Source organism: Acromyrmex echinatior, chromosome 5, assembly GCF_024713525.1.
Source record: "Acromyrmex echinatior isolate Ae372 chromosome 5, ASM2471352v2, whole genome shotgun sequence".
Lineage (NCBI taxonomy): Eukaryota > Metazoa > Arthropoda > Insecta > Hymenoptera > Formicidae > Acromyrmex > Acromyrmex echinatior.
Genome location: NC_141856.1, coordinates 1,629,869 through 1,657,655, shown reverse-complemented (window position 1 = coordinate 1,657,655; position 27,787 = coordinate 1,629,869). Strand labels below are relative to the sequence as shown.

The 27,787-nt window shown below is 41.0% G+C and overlaps 1 protein-coding gene and 1 pseudogene across 2 annotated transcripts in view; one reads left to right on the top strand and one right to left on the bottom strand.

Moving 5' to 3' along the window:
• LOC105143045 (formylglycine-generating enzyme) overlaps positions 1 to 27,787 on the top strand; it is a 64,853-nt gene that overhangs the window by 34,945 nt on the left and 2,121 nt on the right. The gene's annotated exons all lie outside the window — the stretch shown is intronic.
• On the bottom strand, positions 91 to 2,370 carry LOC147909637 (uncharacterized; annotated as a pseudogene).

Sequence of the window (27,787 nt, the reverse complement as noted above, 5' to 3'; positions counted from 1 at the left end):
GGGAGGCGACACGCGTATTCTACTCCCGCGAACTCTCAAACCACATGCACTCACTCTTATATCCGGTAAAAAAAATCCGATAGTTACGGACGCGGAACCCGGCGGCTGTACAGAGGTGACGTTCGTCTCACCGGTTCCGTCGCAGGTGCTCCTAGCTGACCTCGGGAAGCTTTCAATCGGTTGGCGTCCTGCGTCCTCTCTTCGAGCGGGCCACAGTTCAAGTGCTGGCCGCTAATCCTCCCGGGCGCACGCAGGGCTCGTTCTCCCCGCGAGGGGGCCTTATCGCCTGCTTGGCGCGTGGCCCCGCGGCTTTCCGCTACTCCGGAAACCGCGTCATGTCTATCGCATGTGTCCTGGCGCGCGAAATTCGAGAGATCACTGTAGTCTTTCTCAGGCCGCCTCGTGGCCTCGAGGCGCCTCTACGGGGCTCTCGCCGTCCTTGTAGCACAGAGTGGCCTTCCCCGTCAGGTCGTGCTGACTCTCTATCCGCTTTGCGCTTGGAAGAGGGTGCGATAAAAGGTGCTTTGCGACAATACAAAAAAAACGTAACGAATACGGGAAAGATATCACCTGCGTGCGACCCGGGGCCAGGTATCGTGCCTCCCGGCGGTCTGTCCTCAGCGGTCGCCTCTGGACTCTCAATCTTTGTCGTGCTTCTTTCTCTTCTCCCCGGTGAGATTGCGTCATTCCGCCAAGGTCGCGGGAGTCGCCGGCCTCTGTAACCCTCGGTACGGGAATACACCGAAACGGAAATAAAAAAACGGCAGCGCGGAACGCGCATGATACGCGAACGACGACGCGGGAGAAGCGCAGGTGCGTCCGCCCCCCCCCCCCCCAAAAGGTGACAGGACCCAGGACGCTATACTGCACTATTCGGTCAGGCCATGCGGCCCTTGTGACGGATGGAAGACGTCACGTAACAACTCCCCCTTCCCCGGGAAGGACCGAGGAGGTCTCGGCTACGACGAATGTCGATAGCCACCAATTTCTTCCCCATCGTTATCCAGCGGTCACGGGCGAGCATCCGAGTGGCCCCTTTCTTAAATACGGTACGGTACTGGCGGTTCTCCTCCTTCGGCCCTCCAACGCGAGGGCTCTTCGGGATCTACGGAAAGAACCTACGCAAAACGGTATTAACTCCAAATAATGAGGGGAGGCAATCGCTGGTGGCCTCGCGAACACGTCTCGCGATCCCGAGAATATGTTCTATCGCGGCCTGCTCTCGAGCTCCTCTCTCTCCACCACGTCAAAATCATTCTTCGAGTCTTCAGACTCTCGGTATACGGTATGGAAATACAATAAAAATGGTGAGAGCAGTGAGAGAAAAAAAAAATTTTTTTTTTCTTCATTCCTGCCATGTCCTGCTCGCTAAGCGGTACGCAATTCAGCTTCCGGTAGCAGCTCGCCCGATAGTCTTCTCCCCCCCCCCCCCCAAAAAATCTCATGAGGGAGGAACGGCACAGCTGGATCTTGACTGTATAAACGGAGGTAACTCCGCGTCAAACGCCTGGCCAACAGCCACATCGTCCTCAAACTCTCATCACCAACGAAAGCAAAACCGAGAAGCCTCAATACCCACAAAGTCGAAAAGCAACAAAACAAAAAAAAACAATGAAATATGATGAGCGCAGGAATAAGCTCTACCACTCACCTTAAACGAAGCGCAAAGCCGCGTGCATTCGCTAGAACGTTAAGCAGACAGTAGGGTCGGCACTACTGGAGAGGGGAAAAAAAGAAATAGAGCTGCGAGTCAAGGATCAGAGATAACTAGGGGTTTGACGATAATATTTTATTGTGGATATGCGATATGATAGTGTTCGATACGTCTAAGGTGCGGGGCGGTACGGGCCCTTCTGAGCATACTCGTCTTTACAGCGGGGGCAGTTCTTCCTCATCGTCCCCGCCCGCCCGCAGCCGTAACAAAAGGGGTGATCACGGCTATAGGGGCAGTCCGAGTAGCGGTGTGTGTCCCGGCCACAGTTCCAGCACCCTCCCGGGTGCGCCGGTCCCCCCACTGTGTAATCTGCCGGTCCCGTCCGACCTCCGTCAGCGGCGCTGAGGCGATGATGTTCCTCTTTCCCCCCCCCCCCCCCCCGTTCTCCGAGGCGGGGAAGTAGTGGGCGGCATGGGGTCCGTCTGTTGGGATGCGTCCTTTGCCCTGACTGATCCATCCTCTGTTTGCACAGCGGCGTCTCGGGTGTCGGGCCATTCTCTGACGACGGCCCCGCCGGTGCCGCTGCGCCGGTACTCCTCGGCCACCTCTCTCGCCTCTCGCCAGAAAGTTGGAAAGTCCCTTCGGATTCCCCGGAATATGGCGTCATACCTCCTTCTGAAAGCTTCGCCTCTCTCTCCCATCCTCTCAGGGTGGCGGCGCACAATTAAAATGTCTTCCACGTCCCCTATCCAGCGATAACTCCGATACCGATAACTGTAAAGGACACTAGGATCAGCAATGCTAGGGACTGAGGTATGGCTTAAGATCCTTTACATGCAACTTTCCCACCCGAACGTCTTCGAGGCTCTCTAACTCATATACTACTGGAGAAAGAATCCCACTAACCTTAAACGGTCCCTGGAATTTCGGCGATAACTTGGCGGCGACATTGTGAACCGCAGACGATAGTGTGTGTTGTCGCTTCAGAACGAGATCCCCCACTTTAAAGGTGCGATCGCGCCTTCGCAAATTATAATATCGGGCCTGCTGCTGATGGACCTGATCGAGGTTATCGCTAACCCAACGGTGCAACGATTGCAACCTCCGCATGCGCTCCTCCCAGCTCGCGGGATCTCGCGGCTCTACCCCGGTCGCCCCTCAGCCCTCTCGTCGTAACGACCGTGCCGGCTCCAATTCGCGGCCTAGATTTAGAAAAGCGGGTGAGGTGCCGACCGATGAATGGTGAGCGGTATTATACGCGAACCGGAAATCCCTCAGATGAGCGTCCCACTCGCGGTGATCACGGCCGAGAAAGGCCACAACCATGGTTTTGAGTATTCTATTTACCCGTTCAACGGGATTGGCCTGTGGGTGATACGGCGGAATGGTAGTCAGAATGATGCCGCGCTCATCGGCGAACGCCTGCAATGTCTTATTAACGAACTCTGTGCCGTTATCCGTGAGCAAGAATCTAGGCGTACCCCAGCACGAAATGACGAGGTCCTCGAGAGCCTTGCTTATCAACTTTCCGTTCGCGGCCCTTAGGGCGCGACATTCGATCCATTCGGTAAACAAGTCTTGGATCACGAGAACGTACGCGAAACCTGATTTACTACGCGGGAAGGGTTCCATAATATCGGCGGCAACGACCGTCCATGGGGCTTCGGCGATCCGCCGACTCATGAATCCTACAGGGCTCGCCTGTTCTACCTTCGTACGCCGACAAATATCACACACGCGGACATACTTCGCCACATCCCTAAATATATTCGGCCAATAATACGCGACAGCCAGACGCCGATACGATTTATCGATCCCTAGATGGCCTGCCTGAGGGTCATCGTGAGACTCATTCAGGGCCTCCAATCTTCTCTCACGTGGCAATACTAACTTCCACCGATCGAGATCCTCCGACGCGGTGGCTCGCGGCCTCAAATAATAAAGTTGACCATCGACCACCTTCCAATCGGTAAACAGCTTAGGCTTCTCCGAAACCTCGCGAAAGCGCTCATGATACCAAAGGTCTCCTATACTCCCCAAAACCTCGACAGCTACCAACCAAGCGTTAGCGCTCTCATCCTCCCCAATGTCCCTCTCAAAGGCACGCGATAAGGCATCCGGTACGTGGTACAAAGCACCCTTACGATGTACTATCTCGTAATCATACTCTAACAATTCCAGTGCCCAGCGCGCCAACCGGCCCGTCGGATTTTTCAAATGGTGAAGCCAACGCAAACTACTATGATCGGTTATCACCGTGAATCTATAGCCTTCTAAATACGGTCTAAACTTCTATATCGCCCATACAACCGCCAAGCACTCCTGTTCAGTAACCGAGTATTTCTTTTCGGGGTCCGACAGCGCGCGACTCACGAACGCGATAATATTTTCCCTGCCCTCGATGGTCTGCGTCAAAACGGCGCCGAGACCAACAGAACTGGCGTCGGTTTGCAGAACGAACGGAACACTAAAATCGGGGCATGATAAGGTCGGAGCGGATACTAAATCTGCACGGATCCGCTCGAAAGCATGGTCTTGTTCGCCTCCCCACTCCCAGCGCTGATTCTTCCGCAGCAAGCGCGTGAGCGGCTCGCTGACCGTAGCAAATCGCAGAATGAAGCGACGGTACCAGGACGACATGCCCAAAAATCTACGTAATTGCTTGAGATTGCGTGGAGCGGGATATTCTACAATTGGCCTGGCCTTTTCTGGATCGACGGTTAAGCCGTCCCGTTGCACTATAAATCCCAAATAACGAACTTGTGAATGACAAAATTCACACTTCTCGGGATTCACTGTCAGACCGGCGGCAAAGATCTTATTTAAAACTCGCTCAAGCCATTCTAGGTGCCCGTCGAAAGTAGGCGTTACGATCACGATGTCGTCCAAATACGCGAACGCATGTGGTTCCATCTCCGGCCCGATTAATTTGTCTAAAAGTCGTTGGAAAGTCGCGGGCGCTCCTGTCAACCCGTACGGCATTCGTGTGAAATGATATAGTCCTTTGCCCGGGACACTGAACGCAGTAATTTCGCGACTATCCTTCGCCAGTGGTATTTGAAAGTACGCTTGGCTAAGATCTATCGTTGAAATATATCGCGCCGACCGCAATTTATCTAAGATGCCGTTCATATTAGGTAGCGGATATGCATCCTTCTTCGATACACTATTGACTTTACGGAAGTCCAAACAAAACCGATACTTTTCACTAGGCTTCTTAACCATCACTATAGGGTTCGACCATTCGCTGAACGATAGTTCTATTATTCCAGCTGCCAACATTCGGTCCATCTCTTCGCGAATAGCCTCTGAATCTTCGGCGAAACCAAATAGCAACGCTGTTTAATAGGCGCGCTTTGTCGCACATCTATTCTATGCTCCGTGAGCGAAGTGACACCAGGATTCTCGGCCGCTTCCGGCATTCTATTTCTGAGGAACCCTGCCAAGCGCTGTTCTTGGTCGCGGCTCAATTCCGGAAGTCCACTACAAACGCTTAAATCCTCCCCCCCCAATATCCTCGAAAGTATATCGCTCTCGGGGGCGATCGGTAAAATGCCACTCCGACGACGCGAAATCCAAACTAACGCCAAAAGCATGCAAAAAATCTACCCCCACGATACAAGGAACAGCCAACTTCGGAAGCAAGCAAACGGAAATCTCTCGAGATTCATCCCTCAATCGTAACGATAACTTAACCTCCTCTCTAATTCTCACCACCTGTCCGTTGGCGGTACGGATACGGAAATTTTCAGGAAGGTCCGTCGGCAAGCTCAACCGTCGCACCATCTCGATACCCTCGTCCCCAAAAAGAGTTCGGCTTGACCCAGAGTCCACTAAAGCCGGTAAAGAATATTTCCCAATAAAAACACGAAAGTACCGTAGCGGAGGCAACTCGGATACGTGGAACGTCGTTGCGAGATACTCAAGGGTCTCCCTGTCGACCCCCACGCGGGTCTCGCCTGATTTCGCGGGAGCCGCCTCGACTCGAATCAGCGGCTCTCCTCCGCGTTTCCCGAACAGGTAGGGCACGTCCTCACGGTCACGTTCGGCGCACCGCAGTGAAAACAGTACGTACGACGCGTCTCCCCACACTCTCGCGCGATATGGTCAGTCTTCTCGCAATTCCAGCACTTAACCGTCCGCACGGGCATCGTTGCCGCGGTCACGGGCGCTCCCGCTCCTCTGGTAGCCGTCTCAACCCGATTGTGGCTCTGAGCCCTCCTACTTCCGGCAATTCCCGGGGAAAACTCCGTCGCGTCCACCCGACCGCTACGCGGGGTTTTCCGCGGGCGATAAGCTAATTCCGGGAATAAAGATTTCTCCGGTGTGGGAGGGGCTCTACGTGTGAGGTTAGCCTTGTGGCTTACCTCCAGTCGCGAAGCTAATAATTCAAGAGTCACAAAATTCGAGAACTCGTCTCTACGGAGATTCATCTGCAAACGCGGCAGCATATTACGATGCGCGTAATCCAACTGTTCCGCCAAGTCCCACGGCGGACTCAAATGGCCGAAAAGGGCCTGCATGCACGTCAAATAATCAGCGACCGGCTCATCATCTCCCTGCGTGCGGCGCAAAATTTCGTCCCGCAACGCGTATTGGAAATCCGGATCGCCGAAGCGTCTTCGCCACGCAACCACGAACTGATCCCACGTCTGCCAGTCCGAACGCCGAGAACGATACCAGAACAGCGCGGTACCCGACAGGAAAAATGGCGAACATTGAAAAAGATCGGCATCGCTAACGGGAAACAACTCACGCCACTCCTCGATTCGAATCAGAAAGGCCTCAGCCTCACTACCCTGCGCGCCCGAGCACTTTAAATTCCATCTTCGTAGCGCGTTAATGATGTCCGAGATTGAAGCCTATCGCGCGCCCGACATATCGGCGGGACGCGAAGGTGAAGACACCACTGGTGGAGGAGTACGGTGCACGTCTACGCGAATAATCCCCCGAATAATCATGCAGGAGGAGCCCCGGGCTGTCCGGTTGCATAGGCATCGCGGCCGGCGGTCGCAAACCCATGAGGGCGTCCCCCCCCCGCAAGCTGGGACGGTTCCGCGGGCACCAACGCACTCAACTCGCAATGCAACAAACGGTCGCGCAATACAACGGCATCCCCCTCGATCGCCTGCCCTCTACGCGACAATTCCTCCCTTAGCTGCTCGATGGGCAGCCGATAAATCCACGAAAATCGCGAACGTCCCGATGGGCTCGGAATCAGGCGATAATAAGCGGAAGCGCAGAAGCAGCGGGCCCCGATGAGCCTCCAATAGAAAAGGAAGCGAAAAAAAGGAAAAAAACTCCCCGCGAAACGTTGCACCGAGAGTGTACGAGAAGAAAGAGAAGAGAAAAAAAAATTCTTATAACCTTCCTGTTACTGATCTGCTGGCATTTGTGCCTTCATACCCGTACGCGGCAGCAAAAGAAAGCTGAACAACAGTAGTCGACCTTCAATTCCGATTTTGAAACGACCGATATATTCGGACGCGATCGTCAGAAACGGCTGATACACGACAATAATATTTAAGAAACAAATCTTCCGAGAGAGCGATAAGGTACAGTGGCCTTGAGCCCTCGAGGACAATAACGCACGTGTCGGCAGCTCGACACAAACAACACAGCGCGAAGCTGACAACAATAGAAAAAAAAAAATCCGCGATCCCGAATCACAATAACAACGGTCCGAAACGACAAACAGTGAGACTCGCGAAAATCAAGAACGCGCGATACCGCACGAAATTCCAGAGCTCATTCTATAACGCGCACAAATTATACATCGTACTAATGCTGTGGAAGAAAGAAATCACATTAAAATAAGAATTCAAACATTTCATCAAAAACACAGGCACAAAAATAAGAAAGGCACATAAAAAAATGGCACATAGCAAAAGCAGAATTATACAATACAACACAATATTCGCCGCATTCGCTCTCCAAATTCCTCGCTCTTATTTACTGGTAAAAAAAAAAATTCTATTTCTATAAGCTTTCTATATTCTCGAGCCCCACACGTTGGGCGCCAAATTTGCAACCGCATTCACGAGCGTGGCGCAACTTCGTCGGGCATTCACAGCTAAAATTCCTGCCGGCGATCGGATGCCGGGGGGCGTTAAACGAAACGCGACAAAATGCGTCTTCCCGCGACTATTCTTAGGGACGGCACATAATTACAAAGCGATAGTTGGGCGCCAGGCACGAGTGAGCGTGCCACTCTCTCCAGAACTTACGCGATATTTCTTTAGGCTTTACTACATTATAATGAGCTGCGAATGTCGACGGGTCCTCAACCGGCAGCTCAGCCTCGGAAGTGGCAGAGGGGGTGGTTCGTGGCCGAGGATAACAGATCTCTTGGAGTGGCGAATAGGAGCGAGAATAAAGTACACATGAATTTAACAGTAACAAGAGTAACCGATATATTAAATGAGTCTTCGACTCACATTTACAGTTAGCGATACAGCCGAAACGATAACTTCTAGGTGAGCGCAACCACTGATTTACATAAGCCGGAGGTTTTACACTAGGCGTATCAATTGCGTTACATTCCCGCGACACGAGCTCACGCCACACGGAAATGCTCTCACGAATTATACTTCATCACCGCGCAAATGCTAAGGAATTCGGCAGCCTGTAGCGTGGACACGGCGTGATCTCGTGCGCGGCCGCGGAATCTCGCGCCGCTCGGACGCGACGCCGGGAAAGGCTCGAATACGTGCAAGCTCGGCAATGTACAATCTTGATACGACCAAAAATACGTGCACTCATTAATTTCGATCATTCATCGACCTTAAGGCTCTGACATAGAAAACCGAATGGACAAGTAAATCTTACGCTACAGACGATAAAGACGGTACGCAACAATACTACGGCACGGGACTTCGACGTAACATGCGATCCGCGATAAAGAAACCGGTAATAATTGACGAGGCTGTGGCCTTGACGGACGCCCTGGAATTATCCCGACGACAAGGGCCGTTCCGGGAGGCGACACGCGTATTCTACTCCCGCGAACTCTCATACACGATCAAACCACGTGCACTCACTCTTATATTCGGTAAAAAAAATCCGATAGTTACGCCTCCCGGACGCGGAACCCGGCGGTTATACAGAGGCGACGTTCGTCTCACCGGTTCCCTCGCAGGTGCTCCTAGCTGACCTCGGGAAGCTCTCAATCGGTTGGCGTCCTGCGTCCTCTCTTCGAGCGGGTCACAGCTCAAGTGCTGGCCGCTAATCCTCCCGGGCGCACGCAGGGCTCGTTCTCCCCGCGAGGGGGCCTTATCGCCTGCTTGGCGCGTGGCCCCGCGGCTTTCCGCTATTCGCGGAAACCGCGTCATGTCTATCGCATGTGTCCTGGCGCGCGAAATTCGAGAGATCACTGTAGTCTTTCTCAGGCCGCCTCGTGGCCTCGAGGCGCCTCTCCGGGGCTCTCGCCGTCCTTGTAGCGCAGAGTGGCCTTCCCCGTCAGGTCGTGCTGACTCTCTATCCGCTTTGCTCCTGGAAGAGGGTGCGATAAAAGGTGCTTTGCGACAATACAAAAAAAACGTAACGAATGCGGGAAAGATATCACCTGCGTGCGACCCGGGGCCAGGTATCGTGCCTCCCGGCGGTCTGTCCTCAGCGGTCGCCTCTGGACTCTCAATCTTTGTCGTGCTTCTTTCTCTTCTCCCCGGTGAGATTGCGTCATTCCGCCAAGGTCGCGGGAGTCGCCGGCCTCTGTAACCCTCGGTACGGGAATACACCGAAACGGAAATAAAAAAAACGGCAGCGCGGAGCGCGCAAGATACGCGAACGACGACGCGGGAGAAGCGCAGGTGCGTCCGCCCCCCCCCCCAAAAGGTGAGAGGATCCAGGACGCTATACTGCACTATTCTGTCAGGCCATGCGGCCCTTGTGACAGACGGAAGACGTCACGTCACAATATATATATATATATATATATATATATATATATATATATATATAATGAGTATATCTGTACACATAAAATGAGAATTTATCAGAGAATTCGTAATATGATTATCTTTTTAAGATGTTACGTCTGATCATCTGCATTTGATTCTCGTTAGCTTTAATTTATGTTAGTTGTATGTATATTCTGATATTGAAAATATAAAAACATATATCACTAATATCTGTATATTTGACCATAAAAAAACATATCTCTTTTTATTTTTTCAACGTAGAAAAAAGAAGATCAGTACACCTTTTTGTTACACGTAACAAAAAGAGATGAAGTAGCTACACATCAATGTGAATATGAATTAGAAATATATTTTATGTTTTGTAATGTGAGTACATCATAATGCACATAAAATATAATTCTATTATTCACTAATGTGTCTATGTTATATCTGCATGAAAAGCTAAGTATGAGCTAAGTATGATACAACTTCTATCTCTCTTTTATAGGCCTTCTACAATAAGTCATTAGTTATAAATCAGAAGTCAGAAGCTAAAAATGGATTAATCACAGTCAATTTTTCTGACTTCTTATTTATGGCTGATTTATGGCTTATAATTGTAAAAGGCCCATTAAACATAATAAAAAGAGATGGAATAGTTACATATGTATGTGCAATGTATTTACGTACTGATAATACATATTACATCCTAAGTTAAAATGGCATTGAGAATAAAAGAAAAAGTGCTATTACATTACACGTGTATACATGTATTTCAAATAGATGGTTGCATCCGAAGATATATCTAAGTCACAGTCAGAGTATATTTAGCATAAATATACTTATTGTAACTTGCTGTTAGTCAACATACACATTGACCTATAAGTGTATACATTTGCTAAAACACTTTGAATATGATATACTTATATACATTTCATAAACGTACATCGTGCGAAAATTATGCATGTAACTATTGACTGTGTAATGTATGTTTTATATATATATATATATATATATATATATATATATATATATATAACATATATATTATATAGGGTATCCAAAAAGACCCCGGATTTAGGAGCTGAACATAAAGGTGACTATAACTATAATCGTAAAGGAATATGAATTGTACTTGTATCGGCATGCATAGTACGCCAAAATATAATGCGTTCACTTATGACGATGATTTACGTTCTACGAGTGAATTATTGCCATTCTTGTGTTATGAGGCCATTACATAACTTTTTAGAAAAAACGTTTCAGACAAAAGTTGTAAGGTTTCAAAGAAACTGTTTACTGATATTCAATTTTTTTTTCTTCATTAGTTTCTTTGTTTCGATCATGTCAAGCAATCAGCTTTTGATTCTATCATGACAATGCATCTATTTATATTTCTTTAAATGCAGACGCAAAATTCTACAAATTGGTTCTGTAATTGTATTTCACTAAATTTGATAATCGAATGCCTCTGCCAATAAATTAAAAATAGTCAGTCGATGAACGCCTGTGACATTTATCTATAACTAGCCAAGCACGGTTTACGGCTGTAGCATTTTGTTATAGCTAGCCAGCTCACAATTAACGCCTCTGACAGTAAATTAAATATAGTCAGGCCATGACGAACGCTTCTGACATTTGTCTATAACTAGCCAAAGCACGATTTACAGCTGTGGCATTTTGTTATAGCTAGCCAGCTCACGATTAACGTCTCTGGCAGTAAATTAAAAATAGCCAGTCCACGATGAACGCCTCTGACATTTGTCTATAACTAGCCAAAGCACGATTAACACCTCTGGCAGTAAATTAAAAATAGTCAGCCCACGATGAACGTCTCTGATATTGAATCTAATTAAACAAAGTGCAAATTATTGTTATAACTATATCACTTGTATGATAAATAAAAGTGATATTTTCACGAATGACATAAAGATGCTAACCTTTTCCATGCTGGCTTTATAGGGTGCCTTCCAACAAGAAACACACATCACAATAAGCAATTTTGACCTTCCACCAAGAGACATAGTATGACGGTGCATCATTACCATCTTGTTCGCCAATACAAGAATGAGATACTGTATTGTACTGAGTCGCTTGTTAGAAAGCACCCATAACCTTCTCTTACCAAAGGCAGACAATATTCTTCTACTACATTTTTTTCTATTTTGTGGACACAAAACACTATATAAATATACACACACACACACTCACACATACATATATATGGTTGTGTGTAAAACACTACTACACTACACTGAATTGACAGTTCTGTTGCGCGGCAACGATACTGTGAACGCGGATCATACTGATTACAGCTGATTGACTCGTATAACGCCGTTGTTTTCTGACACATATAGCGTCACGCAAAACGATATATGTATGCATATACAGGGTGTTCAAAAAGTCCCGGACCGGTGAATAATTTGAAAAAAAAAATTTTTTTGAAAAAACGCCGAAACACGTGAAACGATTTTTTAAAAAATCTATCTTTTGAGAGGGGTTGCGACCCCCCGCCCCCAATGGGGCATGAGGGGGGTCGAAAATATTAAATAGCAACATAGGTCAAGTGGGGGCTCATTTGAAAGGTCTTTTCGAGACGAATCCAAAACACTGCGCATAGAGAGCGTTGCGATCATTTTTGGCGGAGTTATTTGATTTTTAAGATGTGCGTGTTCTCTGCTCTCGGCATCACCCAGGATCAACGACGTGGACGTAGCAAGAAACTGATCCCTTCGGGATGTTGGTTTAACGTGAGTAGTCCCCTTGCCTCTCACGTGTTTGTGCTGGCATCAATCCCAGCCAGTTAAGGCAAGACTGTGCTCGGCCATTGAAGGCAAAGCCGACATCGAGTCCAGCCAGTTAAGGCAAGACTGCGCTCGGCCATTGAAGGCAAAGCCGACATCGAGTCCATCCAGTTAAGGCAAGACTGTGCTCGGCCATTGAAGGCGAAGCCGACATCGAGCCCAGCCGATAAAATCCCGTTAAAGCAAACGATTGCAGCAATTCCAATGATTTGAATTCTACTTCACTAAGTGTTCAAAGTTTTCGCCCCCAGCTGTCTGTCTACGCTATACGGTTATAAAATGCTTGTACAACTTGGCGAATCGTGTTTGCATCAATGGCAGTGATTTCATTTCTTATTCGTTGTTGGAGTTCTGCGAGGTTTGCTGGTTTCGTTTGATACACCTTATCTTTCAGGTAGCCCCACAAAAAATAATCAAGTGGTGTAAGATCAGGGGATCTGGGTGGCCATTCTTCTTCCTATCCACCTTTCTGGAAATACTGCGTTTAAGTAGGCTCGAACATCTCGGCCATAATGAGGAGCTGCGCCATCTTGCTGAAACCATGTCTCATGAAAATCATCGCCTACAATTGCCTCAATCGCCGATATGATTTTATTTCGTAACATATCTTCATATTTCACTGCATTAAGAGTTCCATCAATGAAGAAGGGCCCAACTATTCTGTTATTAATAATCCCGGCCCAGACATTCAACTTTTCAGGATATTGAGTACTGCGAGTATCAGACATCCATTGTGGGTTGTTATCGCTCCAGTATCTAAAATTATGCCTATTGACTTTACCATTAAGTTTAAACGTAGCTTCATCTGAAAATACAATTCTATTCAAGAAATATCCATTAGCATCTATTTTGGCCATCATCGTTTCACAAAACTCAAGGCGTCTATCATAATCGTCTTCAAGCAGTTCATGTACAAGTTTAATTTTATAGGGATGGAACTTTAATTTTTTTTTCAAAATATTATGTGTAGATCCAACACTAAGGTCATATTGCTGACTTAATCTCCTAACTGTACTGTGACGATCTTCAGTAATTGCGAGAGCAACATCCAGCTGTTTTTCTGGTGTAGTTGCTGTAACAGGCCGACCTAGGGAGATCCTTTACACTTCCACTCAAGTTAAAACGTGTAATTGTCCTTTGTACAGTCGACTTGGATATCTGATCAGCTCCTGCCCTAAATGTATCGTTGAATAAAATCTTCACGTCTTCATTAGATCTCGTGAGATTTCCATAGCTTTTCATCATCAGAATAAGTATTCGCTCACGTTCGGTGAGAGGAGCCATGTTATCTTAAATGTAGGAAAAATCCACGACGTTGAAGGAAAAAGAAAATAACCACAAAAACAGCGATAAAGACGCTTGATTTCAAAATTACAGAGATGAACTACGACAAAACAGCCTTATCAGGGAAGAAAGTTACATAAAGTGTAAAATAATAATGACTCAATGATTTGAACTTTTGACTTCAAGTGTCTTTATCGGCATTCAAAAACGCGACCATTGATATACATGTGTGACAACAAATACGGTGTGTTTCATGTGCAAAAAGTCCTGCGTAGTGTTTTAGTGTTTTCACGTGTTTCGGCGTTTTTTCAAAAAATTTTTTTTTTTCAAGTTATTCACCCGGTCCGGGATTTTTTGAACACTCTGTATATATATATATATATATATATATTGTTTGAGATCGGTAATTCAAAAGAAAAGCAAGCGATTCGTCGTTCTTTGTTCTTTTTAAAACAATTCGTTACACGCAAACAAGTTGTCGTTACCGGCAACGGACAATCGAAAGTTCTAGAACAATTCAATTCGCGCACGCGAGCGCCGCGCTCCGACGAATACGCGCTGTCACCAATCCCACGTACGGATTTTCTGTCGCGCATGACTGTTACGTTGAACGTCGTTAGAAAAGAATCCAAAGCGCCAATCAATTTTGTACACCTAATGCCACGTAATAATTACGATTGTGGCAAAATTTTATTGGATTTTTGCCAAGAAGAAAGCCCAGGCCGAAAGCAATAAATGCTTCGATCTCGCCGGCCTCCTTCTTAGAGTCCGCAGTTTTTAGAGTCTAAAAGTTCTTAGAGTTCTTAGAGTCATAGTATCGCTACTATACCGCTTTGTGAAAACCGCTATAAAACGAATCTTTTCGAGAAGTGCCGAGAAAATCGCCGAGATTTTTCCATCACCGCGATTCCAAATACAATTTGGTAAAGGTGACCGCATTCAATATTCTGTTAATCTAATATTTAATTAATTATATTTTCTGAATTTGTAACTGTGCATATTAAAGAAATTCTTTTGTTAAAATACAAAGAAACGGAATTCTCTTTACTGTTGCGCCTCATTTCAACCTTGTGCCGTTTTTCTCACTCGAATCTTTCCGCGCGGTGCATTCCCGCACATATATATATATATATATATATATATATATATATATATACACATACATACAAAAAATTTTTATTTTTCACTCTCAGAAAAAAGATACATAATCGATATCATGGTCACATTATCTTCTCCTTAGCGACTAATTAAGAAAAGGCGTTCACCGTATCTAAATCTACGTTATTGTAAAAACTCTCTATTATCTTTGAAGTTCTATTATTGATACATCATTTAAGTGCATTCTCCAGGTTTATTCCACTAAAAAAAAAATACAAATAGATGGCCAGATATATGACGCGGTAAACTAAAATTCTATATTACATTCTGTGGCGCAAAAATGTGATCAGTAATCCTTTGAAACTGAATGTATCATAAAAATAATAAAGTAATATTTTAAAAATACATTACATTCAGTAAAATGCATTAAGTTATTATAATGTTCAATCACCATTATTAAGAAAATACAATATTATGTAGGAAGGAAAATATTTTATTTTATTTTATTTTATTTTCATGACAATTTGCTGGAAGGTATGGTCGCAGCATATTGTTCCTTATACTGTGACGGTCTTGAGATGCACGTCCGCACGTGAACAGTTCGGCCGTCAAGCGTCAAGCGGTTGTTAAGAAAAAATAGTCAGCATTTCAGAAATCCCGAAATGTGCAACTAATTTCGCACATTGAAGTACATGTATATAATTTCTGTAATTTTATAAAAAGTATATTTCGAGTAATAGATTTATTAATAACGTTATTTATTAAAAAAAAATTATGAAAAAAGGAAAAAGCAAGATCGAACATAAGATCTTCAATATTCTGATCTTGCACCCAACGCCCGAGACCACGCTGAGTTCTTGCGGACCTCGACGAACACGGTACACATAGCGCACGGAAAGTCTTAAACTATTGTATATTTCATCAATGTTTATGTTTTGAAATCATTTTTGCATTTGCATTTTTGCTACGTTAATGAGAAAGATATATGATTAATATAATTTAATAAAAAGAAAATGAAAGAATTTTAATTCATAAACACGGTTGCCAGCTCTTTTTTTTGCCAAACTTCGGTTGCTTGGACTAATATTTAATACTCCAGCAGACGACAAAAATTGGAGATTTTCACATCTGCTGGAGTATTGAATATTAGTCCAAGGAACCGAAGTCTGTCAAAAAAAAAAACGGAGAACTGGCAACCGTGTTCGTGATTTAAAATTCTTTCAATTTCTGTTATTTCGATAGAGCGAGACAGAGAAAAAACAAAAACGGATAGAAGCTCCGATTGTAATCGGTGAGTCTCCGCGCGGACACGCCGAACTGGGCTCGTCTAGCAAAACAATGAGTCTGTCTCTGTCCGTCTCTCTGTGGCTTGTTTCTAGCGACCGAAAATATTTTCTCAACGATCTCGGCCGCTTGGCGTGTATCATCAGGAGGAAAGAGACATTCTAGATAATACATAATTTTTATTAAATTATATTAATAATTAATCCTTTAAATTATATTAATAATTAATCCTTTGCCCTACGATTTAAGTTACGATGGCGCGTGCCATAATTAACAGCCTGCAACATGTTGTTTATGTTTGGCCCGATACCACGGCTCTCATCAATGATACTTATGTTTGGCCCGATTTCTTTACCACGAGTCTCACACGATATTAGTGAAAGAGTTAATCATATACCTTTCTCATTAATATATAATAGCAAAAATGATTTCAAAACGTGATAGTTAACGAGATATAGTTTACGATTTTTCGTGTATTTTATGTACCACGTTCATAGAGGCGGTCAGCAAAAACTCAGCGTGGTCTCGGGCGTTAGGTGCGAGATCAGAATGTTGAGGATCCTATGTTCAATCCTGCTTTTTCCTTTTTGTCTTAATTTTTTTTTAAACAAATAACGTTATTAATGAACATATTACTCTAAATATATTTTTATAAAATTATAGAAATTATATGTGTACTTAAGTGTGCTCAGAACTAGTTACACATTTCGAGCCAATTTCGGAAGTGCTGCCTATTTTTCCTTTACAACCGCTCAACAGTCGGCGGCTGAACCGCTGGATCGCGCGCGGACGTGCATCTCAGGAGCGTCACAGTATAAGAAACATGCTGCTATCATACCTTCCAACATGAAAATTATCATGACATTTTAGCATGAAAATTATCATAAAAATATTTTCCTTCCTACATAATTATTTTTTTCTTAATAATAGTGATTGAACATTAATAAGTATATACATTTTACTAAATATTATGTACTTTTAAAATATTTACTTTATTATTTTTATATATTACATTGATACGTTCGGTTTTCTTTCAAAGAGTTACTGACCACGTTTATGTGCCACAAAATGTAATATTTTTTAATATAGAATACTGATAATATCAATTTAAGACTAATAAGAGTCGATACAGAATGAGATGCGTAATTTTAAACTGGAATGACTCAATTTCAATAACTCCGTGATGTTTTTTTTATTCAACATGTGAATAAAGAAGAGATATTGAATAAAGAAGACATCACAGAAGACTAAGGAAAGTAAAGGATTAATAATTTGCTATAAGGTACGGAACATATTTCTTAGTGCAACGCTCCTGAGATACACATTCGCGCGCGATCCGGTGCAGCTCAGCCGTCGAGCATTGAGCAGCGGCGGCGGGGGGAAAGAAGGCGATGCTTCAAAAGTCGACCCAAAATTTAACATGTATTCCAATAACTATAGGAAGAATACCTAATCACTTTAATAGATAAATAAAAAATTTTACAATAAGATAGGAAACAAGACCGTTTATATTAAATAACATTACAATCCGAAGCGCCACTACGGTCTAAGTATTAAGATGTTGAACTAATATATATATTATTCAAACGAATGAATTAATTTCAGAAATAATAATTACGTGTCGATATGGTTGTCGACATTAACGCAATTAATCTGAAATGTAATAATCCCCCCAAAATTCCCCAAATTAATCTTAATAAACTTATTGCGAAAAAATTTTTTAAGATTAATTTGGGGAATTTTGGGGGGATTATTACATTTCAGATTAATTGCGTTAATGTCGACAACCATATCGACACGTAATTATTATTTCTGAAATTAATTCATTCGTTTGAATAATATATATATTAGTTCAACATCTTAATACTTAGACCGTAGTGGCGCTTCGGATTGTAATGTTAAAAAATTATTTGTATATTGCATATAAAGGCACATATAAAGGCTTTTTGATTTGTTATAAAATTATAAAATTATATTGACATCATCCTTATAATTATATTAATGGCACTTTTGCGATTTGATTGATTATCAGAATTTTCATTCGGATGATAATTATAAAAAAAACATTTCACAGAAAGACTACTGATCGACGTAACATTATTACATTAAATATAATTTTTTTTGGATTTTTTCTAAAGGTAAATTAAAACTTTAGAAATACACATATAATTTCAATAATTAAAAATATATTTATAAAAATATATTTAGCCTGTAATATATGTTTGTTAACAATGTCACTTATTTAAAAAAAAAAATTATGAAAAAAGAAAAAAGGAATTGATCATGAGATCTCTAACATTCAGATCTCGCATCTTACGCGTGAGACCACGCCGAGATCTTGCAAATCATTTCGTGAACGTGGTATACACATATATCGCTCATGGAAAATCATAGAAATATCAGTATCTCGTAAATTATCGTGTTTTGAAATTATTTTTGCTATTATACATAAATTGGAGGGATATAGGATTAGCATAATTTATTAAAATTTATATGTTATCTATAATGTTCCTTCTCCTCTTAATTATACACATTGAGCGGCCGCAATTTTTCAGAAAGCATTTTCGGTCGCTAGAAACAAGCGACCATATATATATATATATATATATATATATATATATATATAGAGAGAGAGAGAGAGAGAGAGAGAGAGAGAGAGAGAGAGAGAGAGAGAGAGAGAGCGGGAGGGAGGGAGGGGAGAGAGAGAGAGAGAGGAAGAGAGAGAGAGAGAGAGAGAGAGAGAGAGACTCTGAAGGATAGACTCGCTGTTTCGTTCGACAAGCCCAGCTCGGCATGCGGAATCTCACCGATTACAATCAGAGTTTCTATCCTTTTTTGTTTTTGTTTTGTCTCACTCTGTCGTACTTCTATTTCAATAATTCGTTCTGCAATTCAAGAATATGATTTCTATCGATTCTGGCATCATTGCCGATGCAGCAAGGACGCATGATTCCTTTTCTAAACAACGATCCGGATATATATTTCTATATATAAATATATTATTATTATAGCGTTTCCAACCGATAATATATTGCTGGCTTATACAATGATTCAATCCATTTCTGTAATTAAATAGCGGTTCTTCGCTTGTGCGCAATAAGAGGAATGGCGCTTCTTACTAAGTCGACATCCGAGTCGAGTCAAAAATGTGCTATATACAATAATTTCAGACCTTGCATAAGTAGCTGGCGATTTACAGAAAACCTCAAAGAACAATATTATGCTTGCAGAAACGAGTTACGAGCTTTAGTATAAGAGCAATGAGTTCGAAAATTTCATTTATATGCTACGTCTGCTACGAGATCGCCGCTTGTCGTTCCGACATCTGAGCAGAATGGAAGCTCAACCGAAACACACATTGCGTTCCGAATCTTGATATATGCATGTGTAAATAATTCAGTAAATAAAGTTTAGACATGTATTGTATATATGTACACACACACACACACACGCGCGCGCGTATATGTATGCTATTACACACACACACGCGCGCGCGCGCGTGTGCGTATGATGCGTGCATACATATACATATACACACATATATATATATATACATACATATGTATATATATACATATATATGCATCAATAATTTACTAAATAAAATGTATGTAAAAGACAGAACAGTGTAATTAAAATAATTATCTTCATTTGTATTCATATGTAAATAATATGGTATGTTTCTTGTTTAGGAAGAAATTATTTCAACAAAATTGAAATAACTAATATCATATTTATTTTATTATTTTTCCTCTCAAAAGAAAAAACTTTGACCATGGCACATTTATTGATATGGGCCTGAGTAGGTCGATAATTCAGATCATTTCTATGGTTCAGCGACGCACTTTTCATGACAGCGCTGCTGTCGGAATATCGCGGAACTAAAATACTGCTCGGTTTCATGGCTTCACGTCAATTTCACTCGTAATATACAAACGAAATTTTTGTATACGCCTTTCTCTTATACTAAAACTCCTACCGCGTTTCTAAAAGCATAGGATTGTTCGTTTAGGTTTTCCGCAATTCGCCAGCTACTTTTTATAAACGTGCAAGATCTGAAATCTCTTGTATGCAACATATATTGTGATGTGTTGACTACAGAAGCCGATAACAAAACTGTAAATCTTTAATTTTCTTTCGTTTTTCGTATTCAAATGTAGCTGGCGATTTGCGTTGTTGTCGATACTTTAATTGTGGAGAAGGATTTTTCAATCTATAAACACAGTTACGAGAAAGGCGTTTTTAAAATTTAATGATAAAACAGGACACTCCAGCATCTTCTTAAGGAGGAGATAAGGAGTGGGATTGAGCAAGACAGAATATAACGCTAAATAAGTATCTGTTCTTATTGATAAGTTATCCAGTTGATACTTGAGTGACATGAAATTATACCGGGACATTGGAGACAATCAGCAGGAGGCGACACGGTGGCCCGCGAGCATTCGGAGCCTGTTTAATGACAGCCACGGAAGCGTGCTCCGCTGGCATGCAGTGGTTGTGTCGGCCTTGGCGTTCCGTTGCTCGGCGGCGCATGAGATTTTCTGGCTGCGCGCGGTGGCTCGATGCATTCCGTTTGGAAGCCCTCGACGGGGACACGGGCGAGAAAGGTGGTTTCCGGTGAAAGGACGGTGAATATTGACGGATCGAAATCCCTAATGGCCCTTGATAAATACGTAGAGCCCGTTTCCTTGCGCGATTTTCTTTTTTAGTCATACTACTGGAAGTGTTTTTATTACATTACCAACGCGGTTAGTTGAATAATTGCATTAAAGAAGCAGAATTAGGAATTAATTGTAGAAACAAATAATAGTGAAAAGAAGAATTGAGCAGCTCCTACGAGCACGGTTAGGGTAGGAGAAGGGGAAGAGCTGAGTAATTCCTACAAGCGCGGTCAGCCCGAAGGTATAGAAAAGGGAAAGCTTGAAAGAAATTAACACATGCATACTTTCTTCTTTTCTTTTGAAATTGTGATATATTGAGAGATATTCCGCCATTTTCGGTCTGATCTATCGATCAGAATGATGCGATCAGCGAGCTTAATTTTCGCTCCGTTTATATAGGCGGTAGCGCTCGCCAATCGGGAGGAAGGAACTTGAATTTCCCGGAATTGGTAATACGTGCCGAATTTCGAAAATAATTTTTTATATGGAAATATTAGTCACATCAGACTGAAATTCGTCACGGTTGCCACGAATTCAATTTAGAACTGACGGATCAAATTAAGTTCACATTAATTGATGGAATCATTAATTTTAGAGATTAATTTTAAAGTAATTAACAAATAAATTTTGGGCTTTTCTCCGCGCTGCTCTTTCGACTCTTGATTGGTCGGCGCTCGCTAACACGACAAATTTGTGTTTACTTATCTATTTTAGGCTAATTAAGGCGATCACAATGGCCAAAAGATAGTAAATCAAACAAAAAATATATTAACGCTATGTATGTACATAACGCTTGACTTCGAAATTAACAGTATTCTCGGCTAGAGCGGCTGAAATCCCACTAAGGATTCGGAGCGAAGAGCGACACGCACGTCGCAGGCTGTGATTGTACTCAATAGGTTATTCTTATTCTGATAGATTAATAGACGTTGAGGTGTTTCGATCGGATTCATTTTTCTTAAACGTTAAGATGATAATGACATGACAGTCCCAACATATGGGAACGATTCCTTAACTCGGCGAGTTAATGGAGTTAGCCTAGAATTTCATCGCAATACATTGCCACGTAGCATGCGCCTCACGGTTGCTTCGATTGGCTCACGCAACACATGTGTCACGCGGTGTCGGCATGAGAGAATCATAACACGCCGAATAAGTTTCTCTAGGAATATCGGCAATTAATTAATAGAAATATTTTAGATAAACAATGTGAGATTAAATAACGAAAAATAATTCAGCGTGAAACGAAAAGACAAAAAAAAGAAAGTAAAATTATATTTCTACGCAAAGCAGGACGTAACAATTCAACTTTTGTTTTGATGTCCGTCTGGACATATCAGACTATAATTAATATCAGAGTTTTTTCCTTTTTTTTTCTTTTTCTTTGCGATTAACGTTTTAGGTGTATTAAAAGTTATTCATTAATTTCAACATAATTGACATTGATTCGCTGAATGATCAAAAACTGGTTTTTGACTAAATCGATAGAATTTAAATGTTTGCAATATGGTGAATTTTTGTTTTAGTGAGTTACCTTTTATTATTTTTACAATAAATCGTTTTTGTTTTCCCAACAAATTTACCTTTCAATACTTTTAATACATTTTAGATTGTTATTAAAGTTTGTTTTTATATTATAGTTTCCGATAATAGGTTGAGGTGGTTCACTGAAATGAATTAATTTATAAAAAAAAAAATTTTTTATAATTACATCATATTGTCTCTGAGGATGACTCAAAAGTGAACCGAAACATGTAAACGGATTATTAATAAAGTTATTTTGTTAACCATATTGGTTTGCAAGAATTATCGTGTTTGACTCCTATTGCTCTGTTATATCCAACCACTTTGTATTATGACAGAGTCTTTAGGAATTAATTTATACTTAGTTCTAAAAATAACAAATTCTAAAAAATCTAGAAACTAGAACTAAGAAATCGCTGCTACTTTTCTTTATAGAACTGCAGCAAAAGGAAAACAGCATGACATTTACACAGTAAAAAAATCTGTTAAATACAATAATCTTTTGAAACCATACGAAAAAAGAAAAATCACACAATGTTCCAGATATCAAGCATACGGGCATACGAAGAACTATTGCTTCAAAGAACCAAAATGTGTCAAATACGCAGGAAAACACCTAACTAGTGATTGTACTAAAAAACAGATGTTTAACGAAGTAAAATGTTGCAACTGCGGAGGAAACTATCCTGTACGTTACAAAGGCTAAACTGCATCAAAAACTATTTCCTAAGTTAAGGGAAAAAAATAAAGCAGAAATACGAGATCAAATTTAAGAAATGAACAATAAAGCAGAAATAAAACAAAATCAACACAACCAATAAATTATGCTGACAATTATTATACAAGTATTACTAAAAGAAAATACTCCTACACATCAACCAAGCCTAGAAAATAATAATATTTATAATAACAGTGACCCACCAGTTATGACACCAAACATATCTTCCACCTCAATCTATTATCGGAAACTATAATATAAAAACAAACTTTAATAACAATCTAAAATGTATTAAAAGTATTGAAAGGTAAATTTGTTGGGAAAACAAAAACGATTTATTGTAAAAATAATAAAAGGTAACTCACTAAAACAAAAATGAACAAAACAGATTGGAAGAAATGATAACGCTTCTTATGAGGAAAATAGGTACAATGTTAAATCTATTAACAGCCCTGATCACTAAAATGAAATAATGGCACATATATCAAAATACGTTTATATTAAATATTTATTATATTAAATATGTAATATTTATTATATTAAATATGTAATATATATTAAATATGTAAATATTAAAAATAGGAACCTGAAATGCGGACTTATTCAAAGAAGCAATGAACTTAAATATTTTTTATCCGAGCATAACATAAACGTAATGCTTATTTCAGAAGCGAACATTACACGAAAAAAAGCTACCTAAAAATCCCAAATTATACAATCTACGATACCCAACATCCGAACGGCACAGCACATGGTGGTACCGCTCTAATTATTAAAATAGTTATTAAGCATCATGAAACCGAAAAGTGTTCTCAAAACTATCTATAACTAACAAATATCGCTATAGAAGACTGGATAGGACCTATTACTCTTTCAGCCATATATAGCCCGCCAAAGCATGCAAACAAGAACATTACATTAATTATTTCAAAACTCTTAATCATAAGTTCATCGCTGGTGGCGATGAACTATAATGCGAAACACCCGTGGTGGTGATTTAGATCTTAAGTAATTCAAAAGAAAAACAATTATATTTAGCAATGTTGCAAAATAATCTACACCCAATATCTACAGGCAAACCCATTTATTGGCCTGCTGATTGTATAATAGAAAAATACCAGACGTTATAGATTTTTGTATTGTGAAGAGGATAGGCAACGCACTACTTCAAAGCAGAATCATGTTATGACATCGGATCATTCCCTAATAATACAGTTAATACAACTGTAGTAAATATATAGTAACCTCTAACTCTGTCCAATGCAAAAACAAATTGGCGTCTATTCAGAGATTTTTTTAAACGAACAAATAACATGTAAGATATCACTGAAAACTAACGAAGAATTAGAGATGGCAATAGACAGTCTCAATATTAAAATACCAAAAGTGACCTGAGAATCAACTCCTACAGCGTATAATGTTAGAAACTCAACGCATTGTCTATTAAATATTAAATTTAAAATTGCAAAGAAAAAAAACTTCGCAAAAAATGGCAAAGATCACCGAATGATAAAGCGAATTTAAATAAAACCGAAAAACAATTTAAAAAATTAATAAATGGCGAACGAAATAAAATGATCAAAAAGTTTTTCTTAGAGCTCACTCCTACAGAAGCAACAGACTACTCACTATGGAAAAATCACAAAGAAGAATTCTAATCAACTAATACCTTCGATAAAACAAGAAGACGGAAAATGAGCAAGAACCACTAAAGATAAAATTAAATTATTTTTCGAACACCTTAAAAAGTATTAGGAGTATAAATAAGTTTCCGCCGTTTTTTAATCAAAAATTGGGCATTTATTGTGAAAGAACGGTACATAATGTTTTATTCGAAGTATTGTCCCGCTAGCCACTACTTTTTCCCATCTTTCTGGCAGCATACGGATACCGCGTCGGAAGAACGCTTCATCTTTTGAAGCTATCCACGAATCGACCCAATTTTTGGTATCTTCATATGATGTGAAGTGTTGCTCAGACAGGCCATGTGCCATCGATCGAAACAAGTAGTAATCAGAAGGAGCAATGTCTGGTGAATACGGCGGGTGGGATAAAACTTCCCAATTGAGTGTTTCCAAATAGGTTTTGACCGGCGCCGCAACATGTGGACGAGCATTATCATGCAGAAGAATAACTTTGTCGTGTCTGGAGTAGTAGTGGGCGCGTTTTTCCTTGAGTACTCGGCTCAATCTCATCAATTGTGTTCGGTAGAGAGCCCCAGTAATGGTTTCGTTCGGTTTGAGCAACTCATAATATACGACACCAAGCTGATCCCACCAAATACACAACATGAGCTTTTTTCTATGAATGTTCGGCTTGGCTGTTGATGTTGAAGCATGGCCAAGTGGTCCCCATGATTTTTTCTTCTTTGGGTTATCGTAGTGAATCCATTTTTCATCACCAGTGACTATACAATGCAAAAAACCCTTTCGTTTGTGCCTGGCAAGCAGCATTTCACATGTGAAAAATCGGCGTTCAACGTTTCTCGGCGTCAGTTCATATGGAACCCAATTTCCTTGCTTTTAAATCATTCCTAATGATTTTAAGCGATGTGAAATTGCTGGTTGAGTCACTCCTAATGTAAGTGCAAGTGCTTCTTGCGTTTGGCACGAATCTTCCAATAATGATTCCAATTCCGCGTCTTCGTACACTTTCGGCCTTCCGCTACGTTCTTTGTCTTCGACGTCAATTCACCGTTCTTAAACTTTTGAAACCACTCACGACAACTTTTTTCACTTAAGGCAGCCTCACCATATGCTTCTACAAGCAATCGATGCGCCTCAGCTGCAGATTTCTTCAAATTAAAGAAGTAAATCAAAAGCTCCCGCAAATGACGTTTATTCGGCTCAAAACTCGACATTTTCGCACGAAAAAAGATATATGATGCTGATACAAAATCGCTAATATTTCAAGGTTATGTTGTTACCAGATGTCCAATCTTACGATATGACGTTTTACAGCAGACAATTTTAACCATAACATACTGGTGGCACCATCTTTTGTCAAACGGCGGAAACTTATTTATATTCCTAATATATACCTGCAAGAAAGATCAGAAGAAAAACAAAGGATAATATTAAACTACTCGAATCACCGCTGCAAATGAACTCTCCTATCCAAAAAATAAAAATAGACGAAGTGCAAAAAATAATACGAAATTTGAAAGATGATAAAGCGCCAGGGTATGATCTGATTATAGGCAAAGTGTTAAAGGAACTTCCATAGAAAGCAGTAAGATTGATAATTAATTATAGATTGCTATAATGCTATTATAAGATTAAAATACTTTCCGGCTCTATGGAAAATAGTTCAGATTATACTAATATCAAAACCGGAAAAAAACCAGAAGAATTATCTATATAGACAATAAGTCTACTTCCTGTGCTGTCAAAGATCTTTGAAAAGCTCATGTTAAACAGAATCAACCTGTACTAGTAAGTAACAAAATTATTCCAGGCATCAATTCATTTTTAGAGAGCAACACGCAACAATCGAATAAGTGCACAGAATCGTAAGAATAATTAATAACGCTCTGGAGGATAGAGAACATTGCTTAGCGATCCTAGATATTACTCAAGCATTTGACAAAGTATAGCACCCAGAGTTATTTACAAAATATATAAAAAAAAACAGTTATTGCATAATTACTATCTTTTACTTAAATCATATCTAGCAGACATATTTTATAATAAAACGGAAGTCCCACAAGGCAGTATCCTTGGACCTCTGTTGTATCTAATATTCATCGCCTATCAACAACGGAACAAACTCTGACGAGAATATTCGCGGACAACACAATCATCATAGCATCATAGAAATCCGGAAGAAGTATCAAGGATTTTCCAAGGAAATATTTCTAAAATACAAGTCTGACCTAAAACTTGAAGAATAAAGGCTAATAAAAATAAATCTGTGTATGTTATATTTACACTGAATAAAGACTCATGCTCACTAATAAAACTAAACAACATTACAATAAAATACTTCAAGCAGATTCAGAGTTAGACCGACGATTAACTTGGAAAATGCATATATGGCATAAAAAGAAGCAAGGGAATTAGACTTACAATTAGAAATATATACTAGTTACTTGCTCGAAACCAAAAAATGTCACTGTACAGCAAAGTACTGCTCTATAAATTATTATACTAATTTGGACATACGGTATTTAATTATAGGGCTTTGCTTCTAGTTTAAATATAGAAATTCTAGAAAGGTTTCAACCAAAAATTCTGAGAACAATAGTAGACGCGTCGTTCGTATCTAACGAAATTATCAGACGAGATCTGAATATTGAAACAATTAAAAAAGTAATAACAAACTATGTCTCGAATTACGCTGATAGACTGCAGACGCACATCCTAATCAATTTGCGAATAAACTTTTGACTGAAACTGAGGATAAACGACGATTTAAGCGGTTCAAGCCATTAGACTCAATAAATCGATACAACTAATGTAATTAGATAATTAGATAACAAAAAATCTTTAGAATTAAAATGATTGCATAATTAAAGGGATGTACTCCACTGGGATTATTTCTATATGCTATTTAAAATTATAAAATTTACTAGTCACAACCTGACAGATTGTAAATATGTTTGGAATTAAAAAATAAAATTCATATTTAAGCATCTGATGTCATGATGATACATCTTATGATATCATTATAACCTAATTATGACTTTGTGTCAGTGTTGCAAGATTCGTGGAACAAATTTCACGGCGGGACCTGTCTGCGAACACTACGTCATAGATCACGTGATTGGTTTAGGCACACTCATATTCAGATTCAATGGAACGCTCCTTGTCCGAATGCATTTTATTATGGCGCTAGCGCGCATGCGTGAGTTCGTTCCGCGA